Source organism: Sarcophilus harrisii, chromosome 1, assembly GCF_902635505.1.
Source record: "Sarcophilus harrisii chromosome 1, mSarHar1.11, whole genome shotgun sequence".
In the NCBI taxonomy this organism is placed as follows: Eukaryota; Metazoa; Chordata; class Mammalia; order Dasyuromorphia; family Dasyuridae; genus Sarcophilus; species Sarcophilus harrisii.
In genome coordinates this window covers 699,082,626-699,106,166 of record NC_045426.1, presented here as the reverse complement: position 1 = coordinate 699,106,166, position 23,541 = coordinate 699,082,626, and positions in this window count along the sequence as shown.

The following is a 23,541-nucleotide window of genomic DNA, read 5'->3' as shown; positions in this document are numbered from 1 at the left end:
AAATGACCAACAGGATGATTTCAGAAAGGCCTGGAGAGACTTACACGAACTGATGCTGAGTGAAATGAGCAGGACCAGGAGATCATTATATACTTCAACAACAATACTAGATGATGACCAGTTCTGATGGACCAGGCCATCCTCAGCAACGAGATCAACCAAATCATTTCCAATGGAGCAGTAATGAACTGAACCAGCTACGCCCAGAGAAAGAACTCTGGGAGATGACTAAAAACCATTACATTGAATTCCCAATCTCTATATTTTTGCCCACCTGCATTTTTGATTTCCTTCACAAGCTAATTGTACACTATTTCAGAGTCTGATTCTATTTGTACAGCAAAATAACGGTTTGGTCATGTATACTTATTGTGTATCTAATTTATATTTTAATATATTTAACATCTACTAGTCATCCTGCCATCTGGGGGAAGAGGGAGGGGGTAACAGGGGAAAAATTGGAAAGAGGTTTGGCAATTGTCAATGCTGTAAAGTTACCCATACATATAACCTGTAAACAAAAGGCAATTAAATAAAATAAAATAAAATAAAAAAATAAAGTCAGGTCTTAAGTGTTTAACTTAACTCAGGATTGTTGGAAGAGAAGAGCTTTAGAAACCTTAAAATCCTGGCATTTCATGGAGAAAAGTCAAATAGCTCACGTTTCTATAATGCTAATATTTCCCTAGTGCTTTTCTTATGTTGTTTCATTTGATCCTAATAAGAACTTGGTGGGGGAAGAATTGGAAATATTATTATCCCCATTTTACAGTTAATGAAACCAAGGTTAAGGGGGTTATCTGGGATCCTCATCTAGTATATGGCTAAGGCAGAATTAGAACCCAGGACCCTAAGTACAGTTCTATCCAATAAGTCACAAGTCATGGTGATTCTAGTGTATGTGGAGGGAAGGGGCAAGATAATCAAAGCTCTGAACATGAGAGACTGGAAGGTGTCAATAGCAGAAATGGCAAGTCAAGCATCTTCTAGGTGTTGGATAAATAGTGATTCATTAAAGTGAGGTCAGGGCTGTGTGGAGAGGCATCCCAGCTGGATCTTTGTGACCTTGGACCAGTTAATTAGCCTCTCTGAGACTCAATTTCTTCCTCTGTAAAAAGAGAGGTTTGGGAAAGATGGCCTTGGATTCTGTCCGACAGCAGAGGGCGCTACATCACCATCTCTCTCCAAAAGAGTCATTTGTCCCCCATGGAGAGATGGGGATTAGGATATTTTCAATGGGATAACAGTCACCCAACAAGCATAGACACCCACTTTGTGTCTGGCACCGCGCTGAGCACGAGGTAAAGGCAGTCTCTGTTCCCCAGGAGCTCACAGCCTGATGGAGGAGACAACCATGTCCCAAAAAGACAGCCAGAATAAATCAGAGATAATCAATAGAAGGAAGATACCAAGGGGGATGGGAAAGGGCTTCGGGCAGCAGGAGGAATTTTAGCTGGCATGTGAAGGGGGGAGGGAGGGAAGGAGGAGGTGAAAAAGAGGGACAGAAACAGAGAAAGGGAGGGAAGGAGGGAGAGAAGAGGGGCAGAGGGAGAGAGGGAGGGAGAGAGGGAGAGAGAAGGGCAGGGAGGGGGGAGAAAGGGAGAGAGAGGGGAGCAGAGAGGAGAAGAGAAGAGAAGAGAGAGGGGAAGAAAGAGGGAGAGAGAGGGGGAGAAAAGAAGAGGGGCAGAGAGGAGAAAGGGGGAAAGGGGAAGAGAGAAGGAAGAGAGAGGAGGGAGAGGGGGGAGAAAGAAGAGAGAAAGAAGGAAGAAAGAGGGGGAAAGAAGGGGAAGAGAGATGGAGATGGGGAGACAGACAGAGAAGATAGAGAAAGTACCATATACTATTCAAATCATGAATTGGAAATTCCTGGACCTCCTAGAATAGGAGGGAAATCTAGCACCTAACATGTCCCTTGATTAATAATGCCTGTACCTCCAGCCACCACCACACTTCTCAGAGGAGATCATTTTCAACCTGGTTGAGTTAAGATTTCATTTAAACCCCAATTCACAAAGCCCCCTTTTAATCTTGTGTATTCTATTACCCAAATTCTTTTGGCCAGCTTCCTCAATTATTGTTTTATTGGCTTGTTTTGATAAAAGTGTTTGCTTGCTCTCCAAGTTTGTCTTTGGTGTCTTAAGTGTTTCCTGAGATCATTAACTCCCCAGTTGAGCTGACATTTCATCTCAGTCCCAGGCCACAAAGCCTCCCTTTAATCTTGTGTCTTCCTTTACTTAAACTTCTATGTATGGCTTCCCCAGTTACTGTTTTATTTGTTAGCTTTAATAAATATGCTTACTAGCTCTACCTAATTGTCTTTGGTTTGTTAAGTAGAGCTAAACAGACTGTGATTCAGCTGTCACTTTCCAGGTTTGACTTCTACTACAAAGTGGTTTTTATTTTCAACCCCAAAAAGTGGGACATGCCTAGATTACAACTTCTGACAGTGAAAGATAGCTACTGTTCTACACCTAATAGATTTCTTGGAGATACAAGAATGAGAGTGATTAATTAGCTAAGGTCATCCCCTGCAGGCTTCCCACAAAGATGGAGCTTCAGTCTTTCTGTGGCCCTACAGATCTACTTTTAAAGCCATGCACACACAGCCACCTATTCCTATATCTATATTTCCTTTGTCCCTGTTGTCCCGTATTAGGATGTAAGTTCCCTGAGAAATTGTATGATACATGGTGGGAATTTAATCAATGTTTATTGATTAATTGATTTTTTTGACCTTGCAGTCCTGTGAAATGGCAGGTGTTAGTTTTTACATAAAACAAGCATTTAATCCAAGGAAACAAAGTCATAAAATATTTGGTGGTTTCAGGAAAACTGTGAGATCTGTTCTGCTCTTTCCCTAACCTTTAAGTTGATAGAAAATGTGAGAACATTTCAGGGACTGAATATATTGCAAGGAGAAAAAAGACCTAAAGAAAAGCTTAGTAAATGAGAAAATTTCTACATATAATAGAATAATGGAACATTTACCACAATGTAAAATCTAGGCGGCACAAATGGCACAGTGGATAGAGCATCAAAGTCAGAGTCAGGAAGATCATCGTCATGAGTTCAAATCCAGTCACAGCAGCCCTCTTTGTAGTGGCCAGAAACTGGAAACTGAGTGAATGCCCATCAATTGGAGAATGGCTGAATTATGGTATATGATTGCTATGGAATATTATTGTTCTGTAAGAAATGACGAGCGGGATGATTTCAGAAAGGCCTGGAGAGACTTACACGAACTGATGCTGAGTGAAATGAGCAGGACCAGGAGATCATTATATACTTCAACAACAATACTATATGGTGAGCAATTCTGATGGACCTGGCCATCCTCAGCAATGAGATCAACCAAACCAGCTCCAATGAAGCAGTAATGAGCTGAACCAGCTACACCCAGCGAAAGAACTCTGGGAGATGACTAAGAACCATTACATTGAATTCCCAATCCCCATATTTATGCCCACATGCATTTTTTATTTCCTTCATAGGCTAATTGTACAATAACTGTTTAGTCATGTATACTTATTTTGTATCTAATTTATACTCTAATATATTTAATATCTACTGGTCATCCTGCCATCCAGGGGAGGGGGTGGGGGGAAAGGGGGGAAAATTGGAACAAGAGGTTTGGCAATTGTCAATGTTGTAAAATTACCCATACATATAACTTGTAAATAAAAAGCTATGAAATAAATTTTTAAAATTCCAGCCACAGATACTTACTGTTGCCTTTTCTGTAAAAATGAACCAGAGAAAGAAATGGCAAATCATTCCAGTAACTTTGCCAAGAAAACCCCAAATCAGGTCACAAAGAGACTGACCAAAAAATTATTAAACAAGATAGCCAAAAGCCCCATAACGTATATAACCCCTTTGGAAATTATCACAAAGTCTTTAATTCAAATCTACCCTCATGGTGTATTCACATACCACAAATCTATAAAATAGATCCAAGCAGAGTGGGAACTCTTATTTGATATACACATAGAAAACTGTTCTTTATTTAATACATGCAATCAATATAATGTCAAAAAAATTAATATGAAATGTAGCACTTTTCAGGGACATTGTTTTAGTCCATTGAGATTCACACCGAGCCACAAGCCCAATATCAGATCTCCTAATTTAGGAGTCCAAATTAAAGGAATCATTTCAAAACATATCATTCCGTGTCATTTCTGACCCTTCGTGACTCCATCTGAGGTTTTCTGGCAAAGATTGCTGGAATGGCTTGCCATTTACTTCTCTGGTTCATTTTTACAGATAAGGAAACTGAGACAAATAGGATTCAGGGACATGTCCAATGTCATACAACTAGTGTCTGAGACAGATTTGAACACATGAAGATGAGCCTTCCTGATGTCAGACCCAGCACCCTATCCACTGTACCACCTAACTCCTTCTTAATCAAACTTTGATTACCAACACAAATTAAATGTCTACTTCATCTCATATAATCTTCCTATAGTAGTATCAAAATAACATTTGGATTGACTCAGTACAAAATTCTTGATCAATAAAAAGGAAAGATAGAAGTTGAAAAAAGTGTTGTAAGGATGGCGGTGGTGGTGGCGGTGATTTATATATTGCTTTCAAGTTATAATATTATCTCATTGTATTTTCATACTAACTCTGGAAAGTAGAAGCTATTCCCATTTTACAGAGAAGGAAGATAAAAAACATATGTGACTTGCCCAGGATCACTAAGTAAGTGTCTGGGGGCAAGTCTCTTTGATTCTATATTCAGCACTCTATGTCTTACAGTAGCTAGCTGCAACTTGAACTCCAAGTGCACAAAGAACCAATGAATAGAGACAATATTCACAAATACTTAGGTTCCTGCCCAACTTCCCTCCCGCACAAGGCATATTGAACTAATGCAAATCTCAAAAGAGACAAATTTAAGATTGAGGGGGGGTTTGGACATGACTTTTTTTTTTTGCTAACTTTACCCATTGGTTACAATGATTTTTTTTTTCTTTTTCTTTCAATTAGGGAAAGAAGAGAGGGAAGGGGAGAAAAGGTAGAGTATCATTAAATTTAAAAAAATAAAATTTCATTTAAAAAAAAGAACTTCCTAATGAGCAGAACTGTACAAAAATGAAATAGACTGCTTTGGGAGGTGGTGGGTTCCCTTCCTTGTGAGTGTAATAAGGGACTAGTCAATGAGAGGCGTGGTGAGCATGAGCATCTTTAACTGGGTCTGATGCGATCCCCACCAGATTTCATGCATTAGAGCTGATAGAATGAAAAAAGGAATCATGATTTGGGAATTGGGATAAAGATGTTCCAAGTTTATATAAGCAACAGCTAAATGACCCCTTGTCGGGGACTTCATGGTCTCTGAAGTCCTTTCCAGATGTCAAATTCTATGATTCTACAGAGATTCTCAAATCCCTTAACATAATCTCATCAATTCTAACAACCACCTTGTGAGTCAGGTGTTATTATTATCCACATTTTATAGTTTAGAAAAATGAGGATGAATAAGCTTCAGTGACTAGTCGCGTATTACATAGCTAATAAACACTTGAGATGGGATTTTAACACCAATCTTTCTGACTTCAAGCTCAGTGCTCCATCCATTATACCCTGTTGTCTCTTAAAAACCAAACAAACAAACAAGAAAAGCTCCTTTGGGTCCCCATTATCAAGCTTCCCTCATACAATTCTCTCCTCTCCTCTGAACACCTTCACAAACCAGAGGTGTTTAGGAGGAAGGAAACCATCAATCAAGGTACTGTGCTATGGTCACACATTGAAAGAATAAGGATTGACCAAGACCAGTGGAGATCATACCCACTTGATCCCTTTCCCCTCATATCTGTAAACATGTATTCATTTTCAGAAGTATTGTATTCATACTGTGGGTTTTATTTGTCACAGATGTGCTAAAATAACAATTTAGGTGTATGATATATCAAAAATTCGAGAGATAATTTGTGGATAATTAATCATTTTATAATTATAGGTAGCAAGTAATTTTTAAAAGAATGGTCATTTAGGTCTCTTGCATATCAAAATCTGATCATGGTAGATGTGGCTCTTTTCAACAATGAGGTGATTCGGTTTAATTCTAATTAATCTAATTAGAATCTAATCTAATTAGAAGAAAATCTAATTAATCTGTTAATTCTAATAGATTTGTGATGGAGAGAGTCATCTGCATCCAAAGTAAGAACTATGGGGATTCAATGTAGATCACCACATAGTATTTCACTTTTTATTGTTGTTTGCTTAGAGTTTTTTCTTTCTCTTTTTTTCCCTTTTTGATCTGATTATTCTTGTGCAGCATGATAAATGTGGAAATGTTTAGAAGAATTGCACAGCTTTATTTTTTAAAATAACTTTTTATTGACAGAACCCATACCTGGGTAATTTTTTACAACATTATCCCTTGTACTCACTTATGTTCCAATTTTTCTCCTCCCTTCCTCTACTCCCTCCCCCAGATGGCAAGCAGCCCTATACATGTTAAATATGTCACAGTATATCCTAGATACAATAATTTGCATATCTTTAACAAAAAAAATTATAGTATTAGCATATGTTAAATTTTTTAAAAAACTGATCATGGTGGCCGATTGATGCTCATATGCCAATGGAAGAGTGGGTGATCTGATGGTAATCATATCAATTTTGGGGTTACTTATCAGGATTCTTGGTTTGCACATTTTCAATTTATTAATAAATATTCTTAAAGTGTCTACTTTGCTCTAGATACTGTGTTAAATGTTGAGAATATTAGGAAAGGCAAAAGACAGTTCCTGCTTTCAAACAGCTCAAAGATTAATGAAGGAAATAATAGCAAATAACTATGTAGAAACAGAAAATACAGACATATAAAAACAACCATATACAGAAGACATACAGGATGATTGTGGATGATCTCAGAGGGAAGGTAATAGTGCTTAAGGGGATAAAGAAAAGGCTAATTATAAAAGGCAGGATTTTACCTGAGATAAGGTGGAAGCCAGGAAGTAAAGATGAGAAGAGAATTCTAGGCAAGGGAGACAGTCATTTAAAAAAAAAAAAAAAACAGGGTTGGGAAATGGAATATCTTGTTCAAGAGACAGTATGGTGGTCAGTACTCCTGACTCACAGAATGTATGAGGGAGAGTAAGTTATGAGAAGAATGAAGAGCTAAGAAGGAACCCACTTATGAGAAGCTTTTAAGGAATAAACAGACCAATCATTCTGAAAAAGCAATTTGGAACTATGCCCAAAATATAAAGCTGTGCATGGCCTTTGACCCACCAATATCACTACTAGGTCTATATTACAAAGAAATAAAAAATATTTTAAGGGAAAAGGTGGAAAGATAATTTGTACAAAAATATTTATAGCAGCTCTTTTTGTGGGGGCAAAGAACTGAAAATTGAGGAAATACCCACCAATAGGGGAATGGCTGAACAATCTATGGTATATGATTGTGATGAAATAGTATAGTGCTTTAAGAAATGACTAATAGGATAATTTCAGGGGAGAAAAAACTGGAAAGACTTACATGAGCTGATGCAAGATAAAATGAGCAAAACCAGAAGATTATACAAAGAAACAGCAACATTGTATGTTGATCAACAACGAATGACTTAATTCTCCACAATACAATGATCTAAGACAATTCCAAAGGATTCATGATGAAAAAAAAAAAAAAAACCACTATCCATCCCTAGAGAAAGAACGGATGGAGTCTAAATGCATATTATTTTTTACTTGTCATTTTTTTCATGGCTTCTTTTTTTGGTTTGTTTCTTCTGTTAGAACATGACTAGTAAGGAAATATCTTTTGCATGACTTCACATGTATAATCTATATCAAATTGCTTATTGCATCAGAAAGGCCCAGAAGAGGGGAAAAAGGAACAGAATTTAGAACCAAAAGTAAATTTTTTGAATCAATGTTCAAAATTGTTTTACATATAATTGAAGAAAAATAAAATATTATTTCAAAAAGCAGAAACGTGTGAGGTAAATGATTATACTAATTTTGTCCTAACAATTAAAACCAAGAAAACACAGGTACTCCATCAGTCAGCACGAACCATCCGTATGTGGAACCATCGGTTACAGCAAATGAAGAACTTTTGAATACCTTCATTTCCTTAGCAGTGTACTTGCCAGGGAAGTCCACATTGGTAATGAGGCAGACACGTTCACTGCCAGAATTAGTTCAGTGTTTGGGAAGCTCCAAAGAAAAGTGTAAGAGAGGAGAGGTAGGACACTGACTACCAAACTGAAGGTCTACAGAGCCATTATGCTGATCTCATGGTTGTGTGCCTGTGAAATCCGGACACTCTACCAGCATCAGGCCGGGAAACAATCTTGTCCATCTGAATTGCCTTAGGAAGATGCTGAAGATCACCTGGGAGGATGAGATACCAGACACCGAGGTCCTTTCTTGAACTAAATTGCCAAGGATTCCCACTCGAATGCAGAGAACATTGCCATATTGTTCAAATGCCAAATGTCTCCTTCCAAAAGGACTATTTTATGGAGAATTAACACAGGGCAAGCACAAAATGTAAGAAAAAGTAATATAAGGAAGTTGCCAAGGTTTCTCTTAACTTTAGAATTGATTTTATGAGATGGGAAACCCTAGCACAGGACCGCCCAGCGGGATGTGTCCTCATCAGAGAAAGGATGATGCTCTATGAGCAAAGCAGGATTGAATTTGCACAAGATGTGCAAAGTTAAAGAATCCACCCCAAATGTTCCTAGGAACTATTTGTGTGTGACCTGTGGCGGAGCATCCCTAGCTCATAGTGGTCTGATCAGCCACAGCTGGACACATTAAGTTTTCTCTAACATGGTGATGACATTTTGGTCCTGAGAACAAAGCACAATAACCAATAATCAATTAATTTGGGGGGGAAAGGGGTCATCAAGTTGTTGGTTTTTTCCTCATTCCTCATTCAGAAATAAATCCCTATAAATTACTCAGTCAAGTCTTTTAAAGGACTTTGCTGATAGGTGAGATTGACAAATCCTCTGGGTGCAAGTTTCTTGCCCCTTCCAACTAGAAGATCTTCCAAGGAAAATCTAATCTAAGTGGAATTCTTACCCCACCATGGAGTCCATTGTTCACTGAAGGGTGGAGGATAGATACTTTTGTATAGCTTGCGAGGGGAAGGGAAGGGAGCAGCTGATCTGGATTGAGATGAGTCTCTCTTTGCCCATGAGTGACTTGATCAAAGTATCAAAACCCTCATTAGAAGACACCCACTTTTCATTTTAATATTTATTTTCCTCAAGCAAATCAGGAGGACTGGATAGAGCACCAGCTCTGAAGTCAGGAGGACCTAAGTTCAAATCTGGCCTCGGACACTTAACACTTCTTAGCTGAGTGAATCTAGGCAAGTCACTTAACCCAATTGCCTCAGCAAAAAAAAAAAAAAAAAAAAATCTCTCATTAATTGTTGATTGCTTCCTGTCAGGAACACCCACTCTCCAAGAGCACATAAGCATTAGAAGGTCTCCATTAGGGGTCTTTGGTTTCCAGAGAAAGCCAAATGACCATTTTATTAATTATCTGTTAGCCATAATTAATAAAATTATTAATTTCCCAGAAACTATGTCTCAAACTTTTCACACATCAATTTTATTTGATCTTGGAGATAATAATATTATTGTAAAAAATAATAATAATATTATTGTAGTTTGTGTGTATTTTTCCCATTATTTCATGGAACCACAGAATTTGAAAATAGGAAGGAGATTTGAGTCCAACTCATGCATAAAAGGAATCCATCCCCACTCTAATATACCCAACAAGTAGCTGTCCAACTTTTCCTCAAAGACCCCTAAGGTTGGACCACTCGCCAACTCTCTTGGTAGCCCAGTCTCCTCTTGGATAATTCTGTCAGGAAGTTTTTCCTGCATTTTTGTTCACTTTATTTCCTTTCTTGCATGTTTGTTTTGCAGCATGGCTAAGTATAGATATTTTTGCATGACTTCACAGGTATAACAGATATCATATTTGCTTTTTTCAATGAGTGGGGGAGAAATGGGAGGAAGAGAATTTAGAATTCAATTTTTTAAATGAATGTTAAAAATAAATGAATGTAGGAAGTTTTTCCTGACATCAAAACCTAAATTCCATAATGCTTTCTCCAAGTTTCTCTGTATATATTACTGAGTAAAATGTATACATTTTAAGCCACATAAATATATGAAGATCTAAACAAACAAAATAAATATATCACTGGAGGATTATTCATGCTTTAGAAGGATCTTTTTCTTAGGGGATTCACCACAAGGTTTGTTTTAAAAGCCAGTCCCTATATTATTGCATATCCCAGCACTACATTTATCAGTAGAATGTAAGTTCATTGAGGGCAGAAACTGATTCACTGATTCCCAGTGTCGGACACACAGTGTTTAATAAATACTGGTTAATTGATAGATTGTCCAGGCCATACTTTATCCACTTGAGGTTTTTGATGACTAAACAGTTAGATCAAATTATTTTGAGTGATGAATATCTCATTGAGGAGAACTCTGCTGCGTTCCAGGGTTTGCTGTAACTGGGACATCATCTAAAACAGAGGAGCATGAAGATGACTTCATTGTCCATATGGAATCTCTCTTTAATTCTTTGTTTTGCTGGCATATACAATATAGCTTACAATGGGGCCATCATCACCATTTCCCCTTCCCCACTGAAACTTCTCTCGCTGCAACCTTGAACTCTCCCCCTAGTCACCCAGTTCAGATTAGTGAGTAACTCAAATCGCCAAGAACCAGATCTCCACATCCCATCCTATCCATCTTCTCCTGTAAGTGGCATATACAGTATATGTATTATATTGTATATGTATAACATATATTAGAGTGCTTACCATCTAGGGGAGGGGGTGGGAGGAAGGAGGGGAAAAGTTGGAACAGAAGGTTTTACAAGGGTTAATGCTGAAAAATTACCCATGCATATGTTTTGTAAATAAAAAAAACTATAATAAAAATAATAAATAAATAAAAATAAAATAAAGAATATAAGTTCCCAGAGGGCAGGGGCTGTCTTGTTTTGTTTGTCTCTGTCTCCTCAGTGCTTAACATATTTTTAGGTACACAGGAGGTGCTTAATAAATGCTTTATCTATTTTCTATTTACATATATAATAGATATGTATCTATTATATCTATAGATAAATCTATCTATATACTAGATCTACTTATTTATTATCTATTTAGGAGACAACTAAATCTTTATTGAATTAAGCTGGCTCAAAGGCTTTTGTAGAATCCAAATCAGGGAATGCTTAGCACGTTAAACTTCTGGAGCTACTGACCAGGTGCTCCAATCTGGTTACCTTCTCCCTTTGCCAACTCCAAAGACAGACTGGTAAGGTCTCCTTTCAAGTTCTCAGCTTTCAGGACTCCAAGAAGCTCTTCCAATTACATCAGGCCCTGCGACACTTTTTACCTACCTCAAAGAGCTGTTTTGAGAGAGTATTTTTTTTTAAACTCTAAAACATCTTAGTTAATGTGAGCCAATATTCATTCTTATTTATCATCATCATCATTTCTATTATTTCATGGGATGGTAACAGAGGGCTAGACTGGGAGATAGTAAAGAACCGGATTTGAATTCTGCCTCTGACACTTATTAGCTGAGCAAGTCACTTTCCCATTCTGCGACCTCAGTGTCCTCATCTGTAAAATGGGTACAATATTTATGAGACTTACTTGGAAGAGTCCTTATGAGACTCAAATGAGAGAATGTGTGTGAGTCTTTGCAAGCCTTGAAATGACATTAGCTAATTTTTAGATGTTTTCCTCCACTATCTTCTTCACTCTGGTATCAGTGAAGAGGAAGCCTTTATACTTAACAAGACAGATTCATCTATATGCCCCTGTGACCTCCATCTCCTAATTTCTCCAAAAACTACCTTCACTCTCACCTCCATTCTCTCCCTTTATCTTAAATCTCTCCCTGTCTAAAGACTCCTTCTCCAAGATCTACAAATATTCCCTTGTCTCCTCTATCCTTGGAAATATCCTTATTTGATCTGACCATCTTCACTAACTTTCATATACCATCTCATCTCTCACTCCTCCACTCTCTGCAATTAGGCCTCCAACTTCAGCACTCTACTGGAATGGGACCCTCCAATGTTACTAATGATCTCTTCAATGTCACTTTTATGGTCCTTTGCCCAATTATATTTCTAAGCCTCTACAGAGAGACCACAGGGTCTTTAACACTTGTCAATCAGTTTCTCATCTTGGATAGTCTGTCTTTTCCAGGTTCTCATGGCACTGCTCTCTGTTGGTTCTCCTCCAGGATCAAATATAAAGTCCTCTGGCATTTCAGGCTCTTCCTAGTTTGGCTGCTTTCTACTTTTCCAGTCTTTTTATACTTGAAGCTCCGCAAACTCTTAAGTTCCAGCTCCTTGAACTCAACCGTCCATCTTCCAACCCCATGATTTTGCCCTGGCGATTCATCTTGTCTGGAACTCTCTGCCCCTTCTCCTTTTCCCCTTGGAGTTTCCCTTTAAGATTCATCTCAAATCCTTCCTTGTCCAGGGGCCTTTCCCAGTCGTCCCCAACGACACTGCTTTTCCTTTCAGACTATCCTCACCTACTCTGTATATGTTTTATACATATCGTTATTTATATACAATCTCCCCAATTAGACTAAGTGTTACTTGAGGACTGGGAATGTGTTTTGCTTTTTTTTTCATCTTCCCAGAATTAAAACAGGGCTTCAAATGAGAGGGTGTGTGTAAATCACTTTGTGAATCTTAAAACTCTATATGATGTCAGCTATTTTAATTTTTTTCAGACATCTTCCATTAGTATCTCTTTCTTCCCTCTAATCTCAGAGTAAAATCATTAGTTTTAGGAGGTAATGTCATGACACAGGCAAGTGAATTGGGAAGTAAGGAAGGGCAGTGTAAGATCACCAGAGTCACTCTTTCCTCTGGAGCCATCTGGATCCAATGGCAAGATATAGATCTGGACAACTAGAGATGGCTGCCCTGAGTAAATGCTTGTTGACTGACTGGCTTGTGATTCCTAGGTATAAGGAAGTCCCAGTGAGGAAAAATCCCTCTATTAAAAAAAAAAAAAAAAAAAAAAAAAAAAAAAAAAAAAAGGTCAGCAACTATTCCTCCACTTCTACCTCTTAGGATACTGAGACTTGGCCAGAGTCCCATAGCTAGCATGTGACAGAAATGAGCCTTGAACCTAGGACTTTATGACTCTCTGTCCATTATGCTCTGTAATCCTCATTGTTATTATTATCTTCTATTAATGTCCCACTATGACCAAGAGGTAGATCTGAATTTTCTTTTCTTTCCTTCTTTTTTTTTTTATTATGACTTTTAACAACAACAAATATGAAAATCTCATATATACAAAGAACACAGAATCATACAGGAAACTTCAAGTTTCTAGCTCTGAATAGTTTATTTGTTTGTAAAATGTATATTTTATTGGGTAACTTGTTTGTAAAACATATATTGAGGAACCCATTGTGTAAGACCTGTTCATTGGCAGAGATTGATTACTCAAGGCTCCAAGTTTTCATGAGGAGGGAAATTAATAAGAGCTGAGATCAGAGATTCAGGTTTTCTGGCTTCTACCCTTGGAGAGGGGAGAGAGGTAGGTTCAGAATGTTTTTGTAGTGTCAACTTTTCCCAGTCTTTCTTTCCTTTCAGGCATCTGAAGAGATTCTGGAATTATGTTTTTTTTCTCTAGAAACTAGAAGCCAAATTTATATTTTAATATATTTAACATCTACTGGTCATCCTGCCATCTAGGGGAGGGGGTGGGGGGTAAGTGGTGAAAAATTGGAACAAGAGGTTTGGCAATTGTTAATGCTGTAAAGTTACCCATGCATATAACCTGTAAATAAAAGGCTATTAAATAAAAAAAAGAAAAGAAAAGAAAAAAAGAAACTAGAAGCCAAAGAATGATTTCAGAGAGGCCTGGAGAGACTTACACGAACTGATGCTGAGTGAAATGAGCAGGACTGGGAGATCATTATATACTTCAACAACAAGACTATATGATGATCAATTCTGATGGACGTGACTCTCTTTAACAATGAGATGAACCAAATCAGTTCCAACAGAGCAGTAATGAACTGAACCAGCTACACCCAGAGAAAAAACTCTGGGAGATGACTATGAACCACTACATAGAATTCCCAGTCCCTCTATTTTTGTCCACCTGCATTTTTGATTTCCTTCACGAGCTAATTGTACACTATTTCAAAGTCCGATTCATTTTGTAATCAAAATAGCTGTATGGACATGTATACACATGTTGTATTTAATTTATATTTTAACATATTTAACATGTATTGGTCAACCTGCCATCTGGGGGAGAAGATGGGGAGAAGGAGGGGAAAAATTGGAACAAAAGGTTTGGCAATTGTCAATGCTGTAAAATTACCCACGCATATAACTTGTAAATAAAAAGCTATAATAATAAAATAATAAAATAAAAAAAAGAAACTACAAGCCAAAAGATTAAGGTCTTTCTTTTCTCCAGCTCTCACCACCTTTAACCCTCATGCCTCAAAGCAAGGAGCACTGAGAAATTATTCTCCATTAGTGAAGAAAGTTTTATGCACGTGGACTTCTGAGCCAAGGGTTACACTTGTAAAGACAACTTTAAAAGACTTAAGAATTTTCATCAATGCAATGACCAACCATAATTCCAAAGAAGCCAGGATGAAACATGTTTCCCACCTCCTGACAGAGAGACTATGGATTCAGAGTACAGATTGAGACATATATTTTTAGATATGGCCAATGTTGGAATCTGTGTTGCTTAATCATGTATATTGTTAGAAGAGATTGCTTTTTTAGAAGAGATTTGGTTTTTTGCTGGAAATGGTGAGAGAGGGAGGAGAAGAGGTGGTTACAAAGGGGAGGGCAAGGGGATGAGAAAATAATTTTTGTTACTGGAAGAAAGAAGGTAAAGAGAAAAAAGAAGTGTCTGCGCTCACTCCTTAATTTTCTTCTTCTCTCTTATGTGTCTTTCCCTTTTTAATGCTTCATTGCTTTTAATGCTTCATTTAATGCTTTATTTTCTTTTTCTTCTGGCCCCCTGTTTTCCAAGGCTCTGCCAGAACAGCAGAATCTTTGACAAGTCCAAACAAACTGGAAAGATTTTGAGTGCAAATCACAGATGGAATCTTTGTCTATCTGACTAATTTAGCCAGATTCCAAGAGGCTCAATCCCCAAGGGTTGGCCACTGGTTGATTAATTTGGGGTATTACAACATCCTATGAAAAATGTTTAATCACTGAACCTCCCTCTCATCCACCCCACCCCTACTGTCAAATAAGGATGACATGATCCCCAAGGTCCTTCCAAGCTCTAAATACTATGATTATATGATCTTCCTTTAGCCTGGAGGTATTTGGCTATATGCAGGTAGAGGGGGTAACTCCAAAATTGCTGATGAAATCTGATGAAATTAAATTATCTTTCATCATATCACTTCTCTGCATCAAATCAATTTGTTGACAGATTTATTTAGCACTTACTGGGCTGTGGCAATTTAAAGGGAAAAAAAGATGGGGAAAAGAATTGAAATCAGTCCTTGACTTCAAGAAGCATATAGTCTAAAAAGTTATTTAATAAAAATAAAATAAAAAGAAGCATATAGTCTACTAAAGGAAAAGCATGTGCACAAAGAAAGAAATACATAGAAACTTGAGGAAGAAGAATACCTTAGCAACTAAAGAGATTTGGGGAAATTATCATCAGAAGAAGCAATACCCTGAGATATTTTGAAATACAAAAATCACTTTCAAGGCTTTGGAGGGGACCCTTCACCAAGATTTATTTGACAATGCCCGACACTAGTACAGCATTTTCACACTGTTAGCTCATTTTATCCTGATGATTGTTCAAATGAGTTCTTGGCTGCTGGTTTCTCATGATTCTCAGGATCATCTTTTGCTCATAACTCCCTACCATCTTCTTCCCGTATCCTTTCTTCCATCTCTCCAAACCTGGCCCATATTAAGTCAATCTCTCCCAAGAAGCTTTCCCTAAATTCTTCAGCCCTAAATGAGAGGGCTCATATTTGTTAAGTTCTCTAGACACATAATCCCATGTGATCCTCACAGCAAAATTCTGAAATAGGTACTATCCTTTTCATTATTCCCATTTTACACATGGGGAAACTGAGACCCAATGATTTGTCCAGGGTCAGACAGCTAGTAACTTTAAACTTCAAACTTCAGTCTCACACTTTAAGATGATGAAATAAATCCCTTACAGGTCCCTTTTTTCCTATCAACCTCCTCCTATTCCATGACAAGACACTTGAGTCAAAGAAAATGGGGGGAAATAGTTAAAAAACATTCCCTGACACAAACCTGAGTCCCAATCTGCCATAAATATATAGAGCATCCACAGAAAGAATGGGTTGATCTGAGATACCACTATATACCTCTCAAATTGGCTAAAATAACAGGAAAAGATAATGATGAATGTTAGAGGGGAGGTGGGAAAATTGGGACACTGATGCTTTGTTGGTGGAGTTGTGAACAGATCCAACCATTCTGGAGAGCAATTTGGAACTATACTCAAAAAGTTATCAAACTGTGCATACCCTTTGACCCAGCAGTGTCACTACTGGGTCAAAGCATACTTTGTAGTATACTACTTATATCTCAAAGAGATATTAAAGAAGGGAAAGGGACCCACATGTCAAGAATGCTGGGAGCAGCCCTTTTTGTAGTGGCCAGAAACTGGAAATTGAATGGATGTCCATCAACCGGAGAATGGCTGAGTAAATTATGGTATATGAATGTTATGGAGTATTATTGTTCTGTAAGAAATGACCAACAGGATGATTTCAGAAAGGCCTCAAGAGACTTACAGGAACTGATGCTGAATGAAATGAGCAGGACCAGGAGATCATTATACACTTCAACAACAATGCTATATGAGGATCAATTCTGATGGACGTGGCCCTCTTCAACAATGAGAGGATCCAAATCAGTTCCAATTGATCAGTAATGAACAGAACCAGCTACACCCAGTGAAAGAACTCTGGGAAATGCGTGTGGACCACAGCATAGCATTTACACTCTTTCTGTTATTGTTTGCTTGCATTTTTGTTTTCCTTCTCAGATTTTTTCTTTCTAAATCCGATTTTTCTTGTGTAGCAAGATAACTGTATAAATACGTATACATACATTGTATTTAACATATACTTTAACATATTTAACATGTATTGAACTACCTGCCATCTAGGGGAGGGAGTGGGGGAAGGAGGGGAAAATTTGGAACAGAAGGTTTTGCAAGGGTCAAGGTTGAAAAATTACCTATGAATATGTTCTGTCAACAAAAAGCTATAATTTAAAAAAAAAAAGAAAGAAAGAAAGAAAGAGAGGATTGAAACTGAGAATTCATTGGTAGTACAGCTCATGTGTAGTAGCAGTGTGTAATTCAGAAAAGTCACAAATTTTGTTTCTATATCACTTCACACAACATACCTGCTGAGCTTGGGCTGGATAGCTCATCTGGTTCTCACCTTTTGGCCACAATTTCTCTGTTGCCTGGATCCTGTTCCTTGAAGCTGCTTCGTTCTTTGCTTAATTATTTCTCTATATTTTACCTATATGGAGTAGTTTCTCTATTCCTTTAAATAAACTTTAAATCTTCTTCAATCAAGGACCTTTCAAGCTGTCAAATAAAATGATTCGGAGCTAAAAGGGACTCCAAAGCCATGGAATCCAACCCCTTTGTTTTACAGATTAGGAAACTAAAATACATAAGCCAAGTGACTTGATCAGTTAAGCATCTGAAAAAGATTTAAATCTGGCTCGGCCTAAATTGTTGCTAGATAAGTATCACCTGAGGAAATGGGGTGGGGGGGGGGAAGGAAGGAAACTCCTCTATTCCCCAAAGCAGCAACTAACTCCTCTCACATTTGCACTTGGGCTGATCAATGGTTTGGACTAATTTGTTTGCTCAATTAATTGAATTATTCCTTTCTCTTTCTTGGTTCTTTAATAGAGGTGTTCACACCTCATAAAGGAATCAACATAATAAAAAGTGTCCCTACTATCTAACACTTCATTAATAACTTTTGATTTTTTTTTTTTTCTGGGCTTTCTGAGAGTATCAATTGTGCATGGGGGGTGGCAGGAATATTGTCCCTTACATTAATTTGAGAATATATCTAGAAGAAAGGAAGGAAGGGAGGAAGGAAGGAAGGAAGGGAGGGAGGAAGGGAGGAAGGGAGAGAGGGAGGGAAGAAGGAAGGAAGGAAGGAAGGAAGGGAAGGACGGAGGGAGGGAGGAAGGGAGGGAGGGAAGGAAGAAGGAAGGAAGGGAAAAGAAGGGAGGGAGGGAAAGAAAGAGGGAGGGAGGGAGGGAGGAGGAAAAAGGACTGGGGAAATATTAAGCATTATATATAAATGATTTCTTTTTAAAGTATATATTAAATTTAACATGGTAGTATCAGAATTGCCTCATTTGTCACTGTCCCCTTCTTCACTCTTCTGTATGTTTCTTTGATGTTTCCTTGATAATATTTCTTTTTCTTTCTTTTTTGTACCTCTATCACTACTTGGCCCCTAATCATCCATTCTTCCTTCCTCAAATAAAGTCCGTCCCTTATAACAAATAGGAATAGTCAAGCAAAACAAATTTACACAGTGACATGCCAAAAATATGTTCTTCATTCTTTACCTCTGTCCAGGGGTCATAGCCTGCAGGCCAAATCTGGCCCACAGTTTGTTCTTGTATGACCAGTGAACTATTTTTAAAGTTATTTTAAAACATGAAAACTATTCTTACCTCACAGTTCACACAAAATAAATAAATAAAAGGCAGCAGGCAGCATTTGGCCACTAGCTATAATTTGCCAATCCCTGCTCTAGTCTGAAGTTTCTTAAACTTAAACACACTTAAACAAACAAACTGAATGTGGGTGGCATGAAATTGTGATTTATTATCAGTAAACATTTGATTTCTATACCTACTTTATATACCTATATACCTGGAGTCACAGAAAAATTTCTCAGATAAAAAGGGGTCAAGATTGGAAAAAGTTTAAGAAGCACTACTCTAGTCCATCAACTCTCTTCCAAGAGATAGCTAGGTAAAGCGTTTATTTATTTATTATTTTAAAATAAATTCATTTATTTTTATTATCAGTAAATATTTAAGTTGTATACATATTTTATATATCTATGTTCCTGGGTCATATACAAATTTCTCGGGCAAAAAAGATTTGCAACTGGAAAAAGTTCAAGAAGCCTTGATTTAGGGAGCATTATGAATAAAACACTTCCACATAATAACTTTTAGACTAAGTCAATCCCAAAAGGCTTTCTAGATCTAGAAAGGATTCTTCCAGAGCTCATCTAAAGCAATCTTTTTTATATACCAGAAACCTGAGAGCATACAAGTTAAATGACTTCACCAAGGTCTCACAGATAACCATCAGAAGTAGGATTGATTTCTTTTTAGGTTCCCATTTTATAAATGAAGTAACTGAGTCTGAGAGAAACTAAGCATTTATTTATTAGGCAGTTACTGTGTCCCTTTGCTCTGTGTGAGGAAAAAAAAAAAAACTACTTTTAAGGAGCTTTTGTTCTCAAGGGGAAGATAGTCAGCAATAGGCAATTGTCATTTATTAGACACTTTCTGTGTGTGCCGGGCACTGTATTAAGTGCAAAAATAAAGACATTCTAGCTCTTTAAGGAGCTTATGTTCTAATGTTTAAAGTTAATACTTAAAAAGGAACTGCAGGGGGAGGGAAGAAGAAAGTACCAAGAAGTCAGAAGCAGACCTAGAAGAAAATTAAATATGCCATGCATGATTTCTCTGAATCCACCCCTTTAATCAATTTTTTTTGGTTGGTCATACAAGAAGAAATAATGGGCCAGATTTGTCCCGCAGGGAGGCAATTGGGGTTAGTTGACTTGCCCAGGGTCACACAACTAATAAATATCTGAGGTTCAATTTGAATTTGGGTTCTCCTGACTCCAGAGATGATACTTTTTCCACCTAACTACCCCACTTTGTCATTTCTTAAACCATAATAATACTCCATTAAATTCATATACTATCATTTGTTCAATAGTTGATGGACATCTACTTTGTTTTCAGTTCTTTGCTGTGATGAAAAATGCTATTAAAAATATTTTTGTCCTTCCCCTCCCTTATTTTTATGTGATTTAAAAAAAAAATTTCCTTTCTGTGTGCCTCTAAATTCCCCTCCTCCTCTCACTGAGAAAAGAAGTAAAATAAAAACCCTGTTCCAAACATGTCTGGTCAAGCAAACAAAATACCCGCAAGAGCTATGTCCAAAAGAAATATGACTCGATCTGCACCTTGAGTTCATTAGCATGTTTCATCATGAGTCCTTTGGACTTGTAGTGGGTCATTGTGTAGTGGGTCAAAGTAACTAAGTTTTTCAGAGTTGTATCTCTTTGCAATATTGTTGTTATATAATATATTCTCCTTTTACTACCCACTTCACTCCACTACCACAATTCAAACAAATCTTTCCCACAGCTTAAACAAATCTTTCCAGATTTTTATGGGAAAATTCCATTTATCATTTCTAATGACTCAATAATATTCCATTACCTTCATATACCCTAAACTTGTTCATCCATTCCCTCGCTTAATGGGCAGCCTCCTCAGTTTCCCATTTCTTTACCACCATGAAAAGAGCTACTGTATATATTTATACATATAGTTCCTTTTCCTCTTTCTTTGATCTCTTTGAGGTATAGACTTAGTAGTGGTATCAGTGGATCAAAGGGTATACACAGTTTAATAGCTTTTTGGGCATAATTCCAATTTGCTTTCCAAAGAATGACTGGACCAGTCCACCAACTCTACCAACAGAGCATTATTTAACATGTCCTCCTACCTGCTCTGCAACAATTATTATTTTCCTTTTTTGTAGTCTTTGCCAATCTGATGAGTGTGAGCTAGAACCTCAAAATGTTTTCATTCATATTTTTCTTTTTATTTTCTTTCCCTTCTGCTTTTTAAAAAATTTGCTCAATAATCTTTTATTTTATTTTTAAAGAGATCCTCTTTCTGTCTGTTATGTTTCCCCTTCCTCCTCCCAAGCAGAACAAAATACTGTTCCAAATAACTCAGTTTTTTTTTCTTTTTTTTTTTTTATTTAATAGCCTTTTATTTACAGGATATATACATGGGTAACTTTACAGCATTAACAATTGCCAAACCTCTTGTTCCAATTTTTCACCTCTTACCCCCCCCACCCCCTCCCCTAGATGGCAGGATGACCAGTAGATGTTAAATATATTAAAATATAACTTAGATACACAATAAGTATACATGACCAAAACATTATTTTGCTGTACAAAAAGAATCAGGCTCTGAATTATTGTACAATTAGCTTGTGAAGGAAATCAAAAATGCAGGTGTGCATAAATATAGGGATTGGGAATTCAATGTAATGGTTTTTAGTCATCTCCCAGAGTTCTTTTTCTGGGTATAGCTAGTTCAGTTCATTACTGCTCCATTAGAAATGATTTGGTTGATCTCGTTGCTGAGGATGGCCTGATCCATCAGAACTGGTCATCATCTAGTATTGTTGTTGAAGTATATAATGATCTCCTGGTCCTGCTCATTTCACTCAGCATCAGTTCGTGTAAGTCTCTCCAGGCCTTTCTGAAATCATCCTCCTGGTCATTTCTTACAGAACAGTAATATTCCATAATTTTCATATACCACAATTTATTCAGCCATTCTCCAACTGATGGACATCCATTCAGTTTCCAGTTTCTAGCCACTACAAAAAGGGCTGCCACAAACATTCGTGCACATACAGGTCCCTTTCCCTTCTTTATAATCTCTTTGGGATATAATCCCAGTAGTAACACAGCTGGATCAAAGGGTATGCACAGTTTGATAACTTTTTGAGCATAGTTCCAAACTACTCTCCAAAATGGTTGGATTCGTTCACAACTCCACCAACAATGCATCAATGTCCCAGTTTTCCCGCATCCCCTCCAACAATCATCATTATTTTTTCCTGTCATCTTAGCCAATCTGACAGGTGTGTAGTGGTATCTTAGTAACTCAGAGTTTTTTTAAGATTGTTGCGGATAATTTGAATTTCTTCCTTTGAAAGCAGCTTATTCATACATAGCTGCTCATACCCTTGACTGGGCCACTAGGTGGCAAAATTGATAGTGTATGGGACTTAAGGGTAAGAAAGACCAAGCTCCCATATTGCCTTACTTTGTGTGACCTTGGGCAAGTAACTTACTCTCTCTCTGTCTCAGTTTCTTCATCTACAAAATGGGAATAATAATGATGATAATAATAACCTATGGTTTGTTTTGAGGCTCAAATGAAATTTCTGCAAATCTTAGGGTGCTATAGAAATATTTGTTGCTCATTCAAATCATGTCAATCTCTTCGTGACCCCGTTTCGGATTCTTGACAAAGATACTCAAGTGGTTTGCCATTTCCTTCTCTAGTTCATTTTATAGATGAGCAAACTGAGTCAAACATTGTTAAATGACTTGGCCAGGGTCATACAACTAATAAGTGTCTGAACTTAGAAAGATGAATCTTCCTAACTGGTCACTCTACCCACTGTACTACTTAGCTGTCCCATAGGAATTGTTGTTGTTATTCCATTTCTCTTTGGGGACTAATCCTCATTCTTATATATTTATATTAATTCCCTATACACCTTGAACATCAAATTTTCTCAGAGGAATTTGCTGCAAGCTTTTTCCCTAGTGAACTATTTCTTCATTAATTTTCATAGTATTTATTTTATTTGTATAAAAATTTTTTTTAATTTTATGTTAAAAATGTCCAAAAAGTATTCTGGACTACCAAAAAATTAAATAAAATAAATATCTCCATATACAAAATGGAACAGAAAAAAAAAAAAGATGATTGTATGTGAAGCCACAAATATCTGTTATATATAGCTTGTTTTTCCTTCTAAAGATAGATTAAATTCAATATATAACTTTCAAAGCTGTCCTCCTTGTGTTTCCTTCTGGGCTTTTATATGTTCTCTTCCATTCTTTTAAAAAAAACTAACAAGATCATTTTATTTTCTTTCTTTTCTTTTCATTTCATTTCTTTTTTTTTCTTTTTGCACTCTCTTCATTCCATCTCCCTCCCCCGCAAAAAAAAAAAAAAAAAAAATCTTAAGGGAAAAATGAAATAGAAAAGCTTTGTAAAAATATTCAGTTAAGCCAAACAAATCTCCATATTGGCCATGTCTCACTTATTGAGTTGAGTTGAAATACTTGAGTTTCTCTTCTTTCTATCAAAACAGGGAAAGGGAATAATCATTTGTTAATGAATGCACCAGGCATTGTGCTTAGCAATATCTCATTTGATCCTCAAAACCACCTTGAGATGTATTATTATTATTATTATTACCCCATTTAATAGTTGAGGAAACTGAAGCAGACAAAGGTAATATGACAAACTCAATATCATGAAGTTACTATGAAGCAGGTCAACTTTTGAATTATAGCTTTTTATTGACAGAAGATATGCATGGGTAATTTTTCAACACTGACTCTTGCAATCACTTCT